The sequence below is a fragment of the Cynocephalus volans genome, chromosome 5 (genome assembly GCF_027409185.1).
Source record: "Cynocephalus volans isolate mCynVol1 chromosome 5, mCynVol1.pri, whole genome shotgun sequence".
NCBI lineage: Eukaryota > Metazoa > Chordata > Mammalia > Dermoptera > Cynocephalidae > Cynocephalus > Cynocephalus volans.
Window position 1 is genome coordinate 80,402,101 of NC_084464.1, and position 13,348 is coordinate 80,415,448.

Below are 13,348 nucleotides of genomic sequence, written 5' to 3' on the forward strand. Positions count from 1 at the left end.
CTAAACTAAGAGTGGGGGGGGAGGGGTGACTCCTTTTCAGAGCTGCAAGGACGTGTAACCCACTCAGCCCCACTCCATCTTATCCCCACCCCACCCCCCACCCCCATCATCACCACCTCCACCTTCCTCCCCCTCCGTCCTGGGTGCACTTAAAACCGATTTACAGGGTTTCCATTAACTAACTGTCTGTGCACGCGGCGCGCCTTCTGTCTTTTTCAATCTCGGAGCGGCGATTGGAAACCCGGACAGCCGCCCGCGCGGGGCTCAGTGATGGGATGGCTTTCCCAGTCCTGTCTCGCTCCCCTGGTGCTTCGGGACAGGACTGGGAAGCTTAATTTGAGCCCAGAGGGAGGGAGGGGAAAGCTGTGAAACTCAAGGGTCTTCAGAACAGGAAGCCGCTCAGCAACAAGTTCCATTCACGTGTGGAAATTTCTCACACGGGCCGGAGCAAAACCTGGCCCCGGGCGGACGCTTCGCATTGAAGACTCTGCCCTTGAAACCTGCGGGGTCAAAGGGACGACGAGGAATAGATTTGAAACCCAAAGACATCCCTCCACACATACTATTGGAGAGGCCACAGGGAGGACTGATATTCTGCCATGACCGTCTCCTCTTTTTACAGCCCCTGCCCCGGCACCCCACCCCTTGGCCCTGAGCAGGGAGTCTGAGGCTCAGAGTTGCCAAATTGTACAAGGCGCACGGGTGGCAACTTCGGGCCCTCACACAGTGGCATTAGAGAAGCGCTACAGGAGCGGTTCCGCTTACACACGTCTGGGCGCTCAACACAGGCCCTGCGCCTTTTGGCCTCTTGAAGCCTAGGTTACCTCTGCGGGGTTAGGCTGCGGGGACGGGGAGGGGGGTGAGGGGGGACGAAGGGAACGGAGAGGCGGCGTCCGTGCAGCTGACAGCTCGCAACAGTGGAAGCAGAGGTCAGATCTCCAATGTAAACCCCTTTTCTCTGATCTGCGAATTTGACCTTCCTAGGCGTGATAGCCTCCGAGTCGCAGGGCACCCCACCCCCACCCAGGCTGCCTGCAGCGAGAGCCGGCGGAAGCGAGAGAAGACAGGAGGCAGAGAATGGAGAAAAATGGGAATGGCCACCTCTGCACATTCTCCGAGCACACACGGCCCACTCGAAGGCCAGCTGGGCAGCTCGCACAAAGAGCCCACACAGTGCACAGACTTTTTCCACTTCAAACCTTCACAACCCGGACGTCTGACAAACCTCCAGCGCGTGAGCGCGTCCGGGGGATGGATAACCAGAGTCGCACAGCGCAGCGCGCGGTCAGTCAGTCACACAACCCAGTCAGGCTTGCGGCCACATTGTCCCGGTACCAATGAGCCCCTATCTCGAATCCGTGGAGAGCCGACCCCAATACCCTGGCTAGCCCTTCACCCACACCCCCACCCAACACGCACAGTGCGGGGAACCCAGTCCAGGCTCACAGGCGAGCGTGGGCGGGTGGCAGCCGCAAGGACAGAACCGAGAGCAGAGAGGTCCCCCGGGCCGCCGTCCCGGGACCCAGTCTGGCTGCACTGCGCCCGCAAACGCCCTGGTGCGCCCTGCGGCCTGGAACCGCCAGGAAGCCCCCAAACGACACCCCCTGTCTAGAAAAGGAAAAGGAAAACTGCTGCCTTGCACGCCATCGCAGGCTGGCTGGGGGTTGCATTTTACCCAGATGTTTTCTGTGCGTGTGTTTTTCTTTGCGTGCTCTAAAGAAAAATACTTGTGATGGCAGTGTTGGTGACGGGTGAACATGCTGCCCTGGGTGTGGGTTTTCTTGGTTTAAAAAGAGCTCTCTCCTGTTGCTTTGGCTCCGAGCTGCAAGTGCGTCTGTCAGCCCAGGAGTTGAGCAGTCATCCTCCGGGCTGCAAGGGCGGGCGCGGGCTTCCTCCTCCTAAGGCAGGAGGCCGCAGACTGGGTGGAAGAAGCGTCCGCCCCCGAGGGCGACCACACCGCGCTCTCCACCCCCAGAGCAGCGCGCCGAGCACACACGTTGACTGTTCTCTCGACGCATTCTTGCTCACAGAGTTAATGCATTTGAAAATAATTGCTGCCAAACAGTGTAGGTGACACAAACCGCCGCTCGCAAACGTCCTCTCTCCCTCAGAAAAAAAAGACCCCACGCAAAACTTCCAAGTAGGATGAGGGGAGGAGGCAGGAAGGGAGACCCGGTCGGGGAGTACACAGAGACTCATCTCCACAAGCTAATCCGTGCACACTCATTCCCCGGGAACACGAGTCCAATTCAGATGTATCCAAAGGGGCGCCTCACGGCCTCGCAGCATGACGTCTGCATTGCTTGGTCCCCTGGGACCTTTTCCCGAGACTCCCAGTATGGTAAGAGGACAGACACGGGTTAAAAATTTAGAACCCTCTTCCGTCTGCGCTTTGCTTTGTTTGGTGCGTCCAGTTCCTAATGCCCCTTAGAATCCGTTAAAGCTGGCAATATATTGATGGTATTCAGAGACTGAGGCAGAGCTGGTAGGATTTATTGCATTTGGTTGTTTCCTGTGGCTTTTATTCTTCAAACGGTATCCCGGGATCTCCCTCCCTTCCCACTGTCTCTCCCGCTCCCACCTCTTCTCCCTCCGAGTCCTGGGTTCCCGGCGGGTCCGAACTCTCAGATTTCTTGTCCGACAGCACCATCTAGCGGTCATCGCGAACCCTGGCATCGGAGGTCAAAGTTGTAGCACGCAGAGCTGGAGAGTTGCTCACAGTTTTACAAGTCTTGGAGTGAGCAAAAATGTGTCGTTCATCTGTCTGATTCTCAGGACAGACTAAAAGCCCGCAGGATGAGAAAACGAGGGGAGAGGGAGGCATGGACTTTCCGCGAGCCCGTTAATTAGCCTATAGAAGTTCGTGCCCCAAGGCTGTGAGGTTCTGGTCAGTTTTCTTCCAAGAAGGGGTGGACAAGAGAAGAGGTGCTGATTTCAGGAAATTAAGATTACAGCGCCGCCCTTAACTTCTAGAAAAAAGCAAAAGGGGCCTCTTTACTACTTTGTTTGGGGTCAACTTAGCCAGCGTTCCTGGCGACAGGTGAGACAGTTTCTAGTGTTTCCATTATAAGTTCTGGCTGACTTACCTGGTGGGGAGGAAAGGGGGGACCTGGGCTGAACGTGCACTGATTGTCCCGCTCTTAAGCTGCCGTGGGCTGTCTCCAGAGTGGGCTATAAGGGTCTTGGGTGAAGAAAGTCCTCACAAGCCCCCTGAGGTTAAGGTTAAGAGAGGAGGGAGTGCTCCACCTTGTCTGATTCTCAGAGGCAGCAAGGCAGCCTAACCAGCGAGAAACGGAAACAGCCCATCTGAATCCTCTCCCTTCGATCCCTGTGGGCAATTCAAGTCAACACACATTTAATGAGCACCATCTGTGTACCTGTACAGGGCCAAGTTCAGAAAGGCCAATATAAAGATAATTAAGACTAGGCCTTGCCCTCAAAACTGATGAGTTGAGTAAGGCACACAAAGAATAATTATGATTTGCAATGATGAACATGCTAATAATATTGATTTGATCATCACATACTGGACACAAATACTGATAGTCAACTCTCTACCCTATAAATATGTATAAATAAAGAGAAAAAAAACCCTGACAAGTAACACCTGGGACACTTAAGTCAACTTCATAGGGCTCACTTAAATCTCCCAAGTGATTATGCCCACAGAATGCTTTAGCATTAAAAGTGAGAAGCAGCAGACAACCACCTTCCCGGCCCTACCAAAGCTTAGGAATCCTGAGACCAATGCCATCCTTAAAGGAAGGAAGAGGAAACACGTTGCACTCCTTCTGCCTTCTTGGCAGGTTCTGTTTCTTCACAAATGACTTTTTCAATGAAGCCCAAAGACTTTGTACGTAGTTCCCCAGACACCTCACCTGTACTGAGACAACCTCCCCCACCAGAGTGTGAGCAACTTTGGAGCAGAGAACAGAAACTGCTTCATATTTATCTTAATACACAAAGTGGCTACTCAAACCTCATGTGACCTCAAAGAGTTATGATTGCATAGACAACTATAAAGTTTCAAAAAACACTGCACTCACATACAATATCTTCTTGGGATGAACCATTTAGATTTAATAAAAATCAAGTATGTCTGGAAGTTGATGTTTCAGTTAGCTCTGAACTTCTTGAGCAAAGTATAAAAGAAAAAGGAATTAAATCCACTGAAAAGTTAAGAAAGCAGCCTTCTGCCACTTCTTCATTTCCAGAATATTCAACACTGTTTAAGTCACCCTTGCCACCACAGAGGACTTGAAATCTATTATTTTGTAACTATCAAGGTAGTATAAAGTGCAGAATTTCTAGTTGGGCTACTTCAGCAGTCATTACATGTATATAGCCACACACTTTCAGGTTGGAAAATGGGAAAAATCATAGAAACCCATTTTTCTAGATTTGGTCTTGGCTTTTGAATTCACTACCTAGTAGACTGAAATGTAGTAATGATGAAATCGTGTCAAAAGAGGTTACTTTGCTCTCAGTTGGAGCTCCTGTGAAGAGTGAAGTGCAACTGGACCAAGGCTCCATTTTCTAATGCATTATTATATATTTACTAATTAATTCAGCTACATTTATGGAGCACTGACAGTCAGATATTAAAGATAGACCAGATCCCAGACTTTGGAAAGCTCCCAAATCTAATGTGGGATGCACCCTCTCGTGGCGAAGAGGAAAAGGATGACTATTTTCTGATCAGACTCACAGTCTAATCATTTTTATCCTGAGTACTCATTTGCAAATGCTGTTACTCTAGTGTTATGCTATTTTACCTGCCTGTAATCCTGTTTGTGACACCAATTGTCAAGCTCTTTTACTTGCCCATAATCCTGCTGACTGGGCCAACTGTCGAGCTCACAGGCCCCTCAAGCCCGTTGTCCAGACTGGGTCACAAACTCTTCACATGCCAGGCCGGGTCACCAGACCCCTCACACGCACATCTATGAGCTATGTAACCAGCAAACAGGTCCTTGGAAGCTGTAGGTTGGAGAGCATGGCTACATGGAGTGGATGCCTGGGGCAGTAGATGCCAGCCAACTGGTGGCACCATGTGCAGGCACACTAACTCCACCCACATACAACTCATTTACAAAGAATGCACTGCACCACCCCCAACCAGACCTAAGGCAAGGGGGGCTTGATTAAATTATTCCATTTTCCCAACAATCCACCCCTTCAGGGTCCCTTGCCATACAATCTACATGTTCAGAATTTCCCATGATGTTCTCTTAGGGAGGATAAATGACCCTTACATTTACATAACCTATTGTCTGTTCAATATGACTTAAGGCTTGTAGTTCTGTTCTTTTAACTATTAGCCACATATGTCCAGTTAGTAGTCACCACTGGTGTGATTTTCCATGGGAATCTTGTAGTCATACTGATGTGAAGTTCAGTGCATATTCAGTAGATGATCACGCCAACGTATGTATGTACCCAGTTGACTCTGATGCAGTGCCTGCAGCCGGAACACTATGGGCGAAAAGACAGAAGAGTTATTGGTACCAATAGGGGAAATTCTTGCCCCTCTAGTAAGATACATGCCAGTTTGCCATCCTGAGAAAGGATGGTTGCAGGAATAGGTATCTTACCTGGCTTGTGATACCACACTTTATCTGTTAACACTGTCGAATCTGTAGGTTCTACATGTAACAGTATAACGGAACTCATAATTGGCCATAATGATAATATAAGTGTGCCCTTTGGAACAGAGTGCTTATCTGTCTCAGGCCATGTTCGTTTACTTGAGGAGGCCAGGTACTTGTCACCCAAGGTGAAACTTGCAAGCCTTCCTCTAATCCTTTTCCCCAAGGCCCTATTAAACCTACCCAGCATATATGGGGGGCTTTTATTCTCCAAGGCCATTCCCATTGTACTGTCTGTCCCTGTTGCAAACAGGTTGGGGCCAGTAAGAGAATATTTCCATTCTTGCCATATACTGGCTTCAAAATCTTATCTTTAGTAGTGATTTGCAGCTGTATAGGTGCTGCAGCCCTATACAACAGAGCTTCCACTGGAGGGGGTCCACCCTTGCAGGGTCTGTCATTTAGAATCCTGACTGTTGGCCATAATCAGTGTGTCCACCCCTTCAGGGATGGGGGTTGGGCAGATAGCCTTAGTCCCTTTTTTAAAAGACCATTGTACCATTCAATCATTCCCCTGCTTAGGGATGATATGGCACATGTAACTTCCACTGAATGGACAATTGGGAGGCCCACCTCTGAATCCCGTGTCCAGTAAAGTGGGTTCCATTATCACTCTCTATGACTATAGGCCGGCCATACATAGCCGTAAGGCTGTTCAGTGCCTTCACAGTGTTTACCTGGTCTGGGGCCTTACAAGGCCATACAAACAGAAGACCAGTAGCCATGTCAACAGCTGTGAAGATATATCTGAAATTCTCCGACCTTGGCAGTGGTTCGACGAAGTCCACTTGCCATCGAGTCAGGGGCACCCTTCCTTGAGTTATTTGCTCATCTGTATGGGGCACCCGCCAGGGGGGTGGACTCTCTTGAGCACATAGTGGGCAAGCATGACAGGCATTCACTATATCTTCCCATTTTATAGGCAGGGCCCATCTTTGAGCTGCCATCCACATGGTTTTACTGCCAGCACGCTGCATTTGTTGATGTAACCACTGGGCTACATCAGTAGCTGGAGCTCTCTCCAGCCATCTTACCTTAGCCAAGGCATCGGCTTTATCATTTACTGGACTGGCTAAGGGGAAGTGTCCTGTGACATGGAAAAGAGTTACTTCTTTCTCATGCCCCAATTCCCATAACTCTTGCCACATGGCTTGTCCTCACAGGGAACAGTGGCCTACCATCCACCATTGATACTTCCAAGTAGAAATCCAAAGGTTTAAACCTTTGTACACAGTCCAGCAGTCAGTACAGATGGTTAATGGTCCAGGCTCTTTTTTTATCACCATCCCTACTGCTCTCAATTTAGCTCATTGACTGTTTTGCCCTGTGCCGTCTTTATGCCACATGGTATCTGTTAAGGGCTGGACAGCAACCACTCTCCACTATGCTAAAGGTCCCATGCTAGAGCCATTTGTATACCAAGCTTGTTCTGTGATAGGTCGCTGTCCCTCATGGAAAGGTGTAGCCTCCACCTCCATGGGTAATGGTTGTGTCAAAGTTTCCTCCACAACCTGTACTGGGCCTAGCACAGCTTGCAACTCTTTGGACAGAGGACTCATTGACACAGTGCTCCTTTGTGCTCCCCATTTAGACAAAGTGGGAGTCTGAGCTTCACCCATTTTAGGGTTGGTGGCCCACATTCACAGCCAACCTGTTACAGGGTATGTCATCCTTACTAGGACTTTGGCAGTTCCTGTGATATCTTCAGTGGCTATCAAGGCAGAATACACATCTGCTAACTGCTTTTCTATTAGGGTATAATGCACTTCAGCACCCTTCCAGAGCTGAGACCAGAATCCTACCGGTGTGCATAATCGGTACTGTCTCTGCCACTAACCCCATCCTAACCCCTCCTAGGTTATATGTACACCTAACTTAAAAGGCATAGTGGGGTCAGCCACTTGTAAAGCTTGTACTTGCCATATTGCCCTTTTTGTAGCCCAATAAACTTGTTCTTTCTATTCCTCAGTCCAATCCCAGAGGGCTCCTTTCTTTGTCATATGGTGTACAAAAGCTCTCCAATACCCCAAAAGTCCCAAATATGTCTGTTGCTGAGCTACAGTTATGGGTCGAGGGTATGCCTGTATCTTATCTATAATAGCCTCTGGGATGACTCTTGTCTTACCTGACCAGACCACTCCCAGGAATTTGACTGACAGCCCAGTTCCTTGCACTTTGGCTGTGTTCACAGCCCACCCACATTGTTCCAAATGACTTAACAGTGTTGGAGCTGCCTGGGTTAAATCTGCAAGAGAATCAGAGGTTAGTAACACATCATCCATGTAGTGAAACATTGTAAGCGTGCTAGGCCTAGTCCATTTGGATAGGTCCCCAGCCACCAAACCATGACAGATGGTTGGGCTATGCAGATAACCTTGGGGCAATACTTGAAAGGTCCACTGTCTTCCTTCCCAGCTGAAGGTGAACTGATCTTGGCTATCAGCTGAGATTGGAATAGGGAAAGAAGCATTTGCAAGGTCCAGTGCATAATGGTAAGTTCCCAGCTGAGTTGTCAGCTGATCCATCAAGTCATGAACTGAAGGCACAGCTGCATGCAAAGGGGGCACTACTTTGTTCAGTTCTCAATAATCTGCAGTCATTCTCCACATACCATCAGGCTTTTTCACTGGCCATACCAGAGCATTAAATGGGCTATGAGCCAGACGAATAATGCCAGCTTTCTCTAATTCCAATATACTGGCACTTATCTCTGCATGTCCTCCTGGTAGGCGATACTGCTCTACGTTAACTACATGTCTTGGCTTGGGTAACACCTGTGGGTCATGTTTAGTATATCCTTGTAACACAGGTTTTACTGTCCATATTCACAGCTGAAACACTCCAACTGTTGTTTGCAGGTTCAAACCATAAAGTACATCCATACCCAAGATGTATTCAGCTACAGGAGATATATATACAATATATACACAAGGAGGTAATCTTCCTATGCCCAGTGACACAGATTTGATCTCAATAGTATGTCCTCCATAGCCACCTATACAAACCGTGGCCCCTGGAAATTTATCTGGATTGCCATGTATCAGCCTACATTCTGTGCCTGTATCCACCAGTGCCAAAATGCACTGCACATTTGTCCTTGACCAATATATTGCCAATTCAACATGAGGCCTCTGGTCCTCCCCTGCCACCAAAAGACAAGCACCTTGGTCTGCTCCCTAATAGAAATGGAACAGTTCATCTGCCTCCTTGGGAGCAACCAAAAAGTCCTTTAAATCCACTGAGCAGGGCCGACCCCCTGGCGCACTCAGGAGAGTGCGGCACTGGGAGTGCAGCAGCGCTCCTGCCACAGGTTCGGATCCTATATAGGGATGGCTGGTGTGCTCACTGGCTGAGCGCGGTGCAGACGACACCATGCCAAGGGTTGCAATCCCCTTACCGGTCACAAAAAAAAAAAAAAAGAAAAAGAAAAAAATCCACTGAGCATACCTTGCTACCTGTTTCCAGATGTTTAGTAAAATGCTGTTCAGGGTATAATTGCTGCCACAAAACAAACAGGATTGAATTTGGCTGCCAGTCAATATTCTTTTTATCAACCCCTGCTGCAAGCAAGTTAAGTCACATCTGCTTACAGCTAGTCTTGCTTGGTCCCTTTGGGGTAAAATCTCAAGCATTTCTTGGGGGTTTGGTCTTAGCCACCTTTCGGACCCATTTTGCTTGTCTTCTGTCCTCTACTTTACCCAAGCTGACTATCATGGTCATTACCTCATGTATAGGATGACCAATGTATGGGTCCAGTATGGCCATCAGTGACCCAAAGGATGTTGATGGGGCATTTTGCAGCACTATGTCTCTTGTGCTGCCTGTAAAGTTTTCATTGTCCAGGCCATGAGTGTTCAGATTGAACATGGACTGATGCATCCCCAGCTCTCAAATGATTTGGAACAGCTCAGCATACGTTTGCCATTTACTAACAATCTTGGGCAGTTCTCCAGCATTTTCCCACATGGTTCAGGCAGCTGCATTCACCCATTCCATTAAGGAGTGATTACCCTGCCCTTGTGCATATCTGTGGCTATTCTGCAGCTGCTGCCTCAGGGCTGGGTGTATGGTAATGGAGGCCAACTTCTCCATCTCCTCACCAGAGCACATCACACTATCCACCCCTAGGTCCCATAACCACAACAGCCAAGCAGCCAGGGTCTCCCCATGTTTCTGCCTGAACTGTCTCCCCAAGTCAACCAGTTCAACCTGGGTATACGGGACATAGGTGGTGAACAGGTCACCAGTTGTCTGTCTGGTCCCATAGGCTACTCATGCTTCATTTTCTCATGCACAGCAGGTCATGCCTGGAGACACATGATTTTCCCCAACTCAACACTGAGTTGGTTGTCTTCTCTGGTGTGAGAGGCAGGAGTGGCCAGTCACTGCACGCCATCCTCTAGGACATTTATCTGTGCTTCCAACAACTCTGCTTTCTGCCACAAATCACAATCAGTTGGCAGCATAGTGAGCACCAGCCAGGCTGCAGTCAGCAGAAAAGTGGCCACCGGCCACCACAAGCTCAAAACAACCACATTTCCGCCTTCTTCAAAGGGCTTTTGGCTCCTGTACTTGTTCAGAATCCTGTCGCAGACTATGCCAATTGTTGTGCTATTTTACCTGCCCATAATCGTGTTTGTGATGCCAATTGTCAACTCTTTTACTTGCCCATAATCCTACAGACTGGGCCAAATGTTGAGCTAGGGCTGGGTCTGGAGTTCACAGACCCCTCAAGCCCATTGTCCAGACTGGGTCACAAACCCTTCACATGCCAGGCCAGGTCACCAGACTCCTCACACACCAGGCTGAGTCACCAGACCCCTCACATGCAAGTCTATGAGCTAGGTAACTGGCAAACAGATCCTTGGAAGCCGTAGGTCAGAGAGCGTGGCTGCACGGAGTGGAGGCCTTAGGCAGTAGACGCCAGCCAACTGGTGGCACTACGCAGGCATACTAACTCCACCCACACACAACTTGTTTACAAAGAATGCACCGCACTACCCCTAACCAGACCTAAGGTGAGGGGGCCTGATTAAATTATTCTATTTTCCCAACATCTAGTCATAATATTCACTAAGAACTGTGGGAGATTTTTTTTATAAAGTCAACCAGAAGAATACCCATCTGTAGAAACTTTAATGTAATAATGAAGATGAGAAATAAACATGTGAAAGTCAAATATGATTCAAAAAAGGTATGGAGGTAGTGTGTGATTGAAAGCTGAAGGACCAATGTGAAAAATAATTTAGGAGGAAATATATGGGATGGAAGAACAAGATAAATAACATCACAGGAAGCAATCAGCTCAATCCAAGATTCCACAGAAAAAAAAAAATGACCCTGTTTCACCAGAAACCAACGTCAAGAACTATAAAGGGTCTGAGATTTTATCTTATTTGCAAACTAAAAAGCCAAGTTGCCACAGTTTCATGGATGCTAGCAGAACACACAAGAAACCAAAAACAAAGGCCTTTTTGTTCACAGCAATAGCAGTAGCCAGAGTATCATTGTTTACTCAGGTTCCCCAAGCTCCGATTCCCACAGGACAATGCAAAGAGAAACAGGTGACACTTGCAAAAGCAGTAGTTTGCATTACAGAAAGGAATCTGAGCTTGGGATCTTTTATAAGGACAATAGCCTGCCTGGCCTTTGCCCTAGAGGGACATTGTCTTTGTTGTACTGGACAGTAATGCCTGCCCTTTGGGTGTGGAGGGAGAACTTATCTCTTCTTCCAAAACTGTTAGTATACAAACACCCTTGAAGAGATAATCTGCAACAAAGATAGCCTGTGCCTCTGCTCAACAGACATGCAGAAATGTGAGACCCATGGAGAAATGTCTCCCCACAATACTTATTTGTACAGGAGGGAGAAAGAACTGCATGTTGAAGTGGTCCCTGAAGGAAGAAGACTTTATTTTTTGTTTGTTTGTTTTGGGGTTTTTTTGTGTGTGTGTGACCGGTAAGGGGATCAGAACCCTTGGCTTGGTGTCTACCGCACCATGCTCAGCCAGTGAGCGCACCGGCCATCCCTATATAGGATCCAAACCTGCGGCCTCGGCGCTCCCAGCGCCGCACTCTCCCGAGTGAGCCACGGGTTCGGCCCAAGGAGGAAGACTTTAAAGGGTTAGGAGTGAGCATTCCAAGCACAAAGTTCAAAATGAGAAGTTTAAAGAAAAGCAGAGGACAGGAAATATCTCGGCAATAAGTAAAGCAGAGGAGTTTTAGCAAAAAGTTTGTGAATACCACTGAAATAGTAATGGGGCTTGGAAATAGCTGAGAATCTGGAATTTATTTCTCTAAATATAATGATAACTATAATTTATAGAGCACCCATCTGTATTCCATATGCTACACAAAGCATTTTACATATGCCAGTCCACAAAATTTAATTTTTATCTCTGTGCTACAGATAAGGAATTGAAGCTCAGACGAACCAAGTGATTTACTAGTTCGCTTTGGAACCAGGATCTAAATTCACTGCTCTCTTTCTATTGTGTTAAAATGAATGGTTGTTAAGCATAGGAATGATAACAATGATAAAAATCTTGTAAAAAAAAATCTAATCTGGCAACAGATAACTGGCTGAGAAGACAGCCTGCAAGCAAGGAGACTGGAGAAGCGGGTACCAGAGTCCAAGTAAGATGCTGAGGGTCTGTATTGTGATGCTTACAGCAGTAAGAGAAGATGACTGACTTTAGGAAAGGATGGAAAAGTCTTAAGATGATCCAGGAAAGCCAGTGGCTGGAAGAATGATAAATGATTCTATGAGGAAAATTAGGGAAGTGGAGCAGGAGAGCCAGTTTTAGGGGGTCATGATAAAAATGGCTTTAAAAAGTACCTTACATATGATCAAAATCCTTTGATATTTTTTTCCTAATAAAGAAAGTTTATTGGTGACTTTCTATTGTATTAATACAAATAGAATATTATCTCAGATTCAAATAACAAAGTTGTTTTTATGGTTGTTGTTGTTGTTGTTGTTGTTGTTGTTGTTGTTGTTGTTGTTTGAGAAATGTATCCTTTTCTGTTTTTCAGGATTTTGCAAACCATGAAAAACTAAAGAGATACATTTGCACTCTGTGCAACAGGCAGAGTTATTCAAAAGAAAACGATGGCATTGTTAGTCTTTGGCTCTCCAGCAAGTGTGTTCATGGGTGGCTGAATACATAACACTGCATGTGATACAAAAAGCATCTGGGAAATGCTTAAACAATTTTCTCCAACCTCCCCCTGTCTATCTGCTGCCCAAGTGTTGGACTAATCAAGCTGAAAGTACATAAAGTCTTCATTCTTTAAATTAACAAAATCATTTCAAACTCTCACACATGGTCTACTTTTTCAAGGAAAAAAGTATAGTCTTACTTATTGTATTTTGGGGTCTTTCTTGGTAATAATAGCTTTGGAACAAAACCACAAATTGCCCTCAAAAGAAAAGTTCCTGATCTAAGATGCTGAGGAACTTGTATGGCTATGTTCTCAGCAGGGAAGTAGTTAGAAAGCCAAGCATTGTTTCATGTTTATGTTTTTATGAACACTTTTTTGAAATAAAGTCTTGTGCCTTTACTATTTTTATTACAACTTATGAAAATGAAGTTGAAATATCTGGTCTTGCGCTTTCTAGCAGTGCCTAGCACATTCTGATTTTTACACTGGAGCTAAGTTGAGGGTCTCAGCAAACAAATAATAGGTTTTCACAATAT

General features: G+C 47.0%; 1 long non-coding RNA gene across 1 annotated transcript; it reads right to left on the minus strand.

The window, feature by feature from the left end:
* Positions 1 to 3,985: 3,985 nt before the first annotated feature.
* On the minus strand, positions 3,986 to 7,887 carry LOC134378804 (uncharacterized). The gene is made up of 2 exons (XR_010023700.1): positions 7,774 to 7,887; positions 3,986 to 5,475 (listed from the first exon to the last, which is right to left on the minus strand). It is a non-coding gene; the product is annotated as an uncharacterized LOC134378804 (long non-coding RNA).
* Positions 7,888 to 13,348: the final 5,461 nt, after the last annotated feature.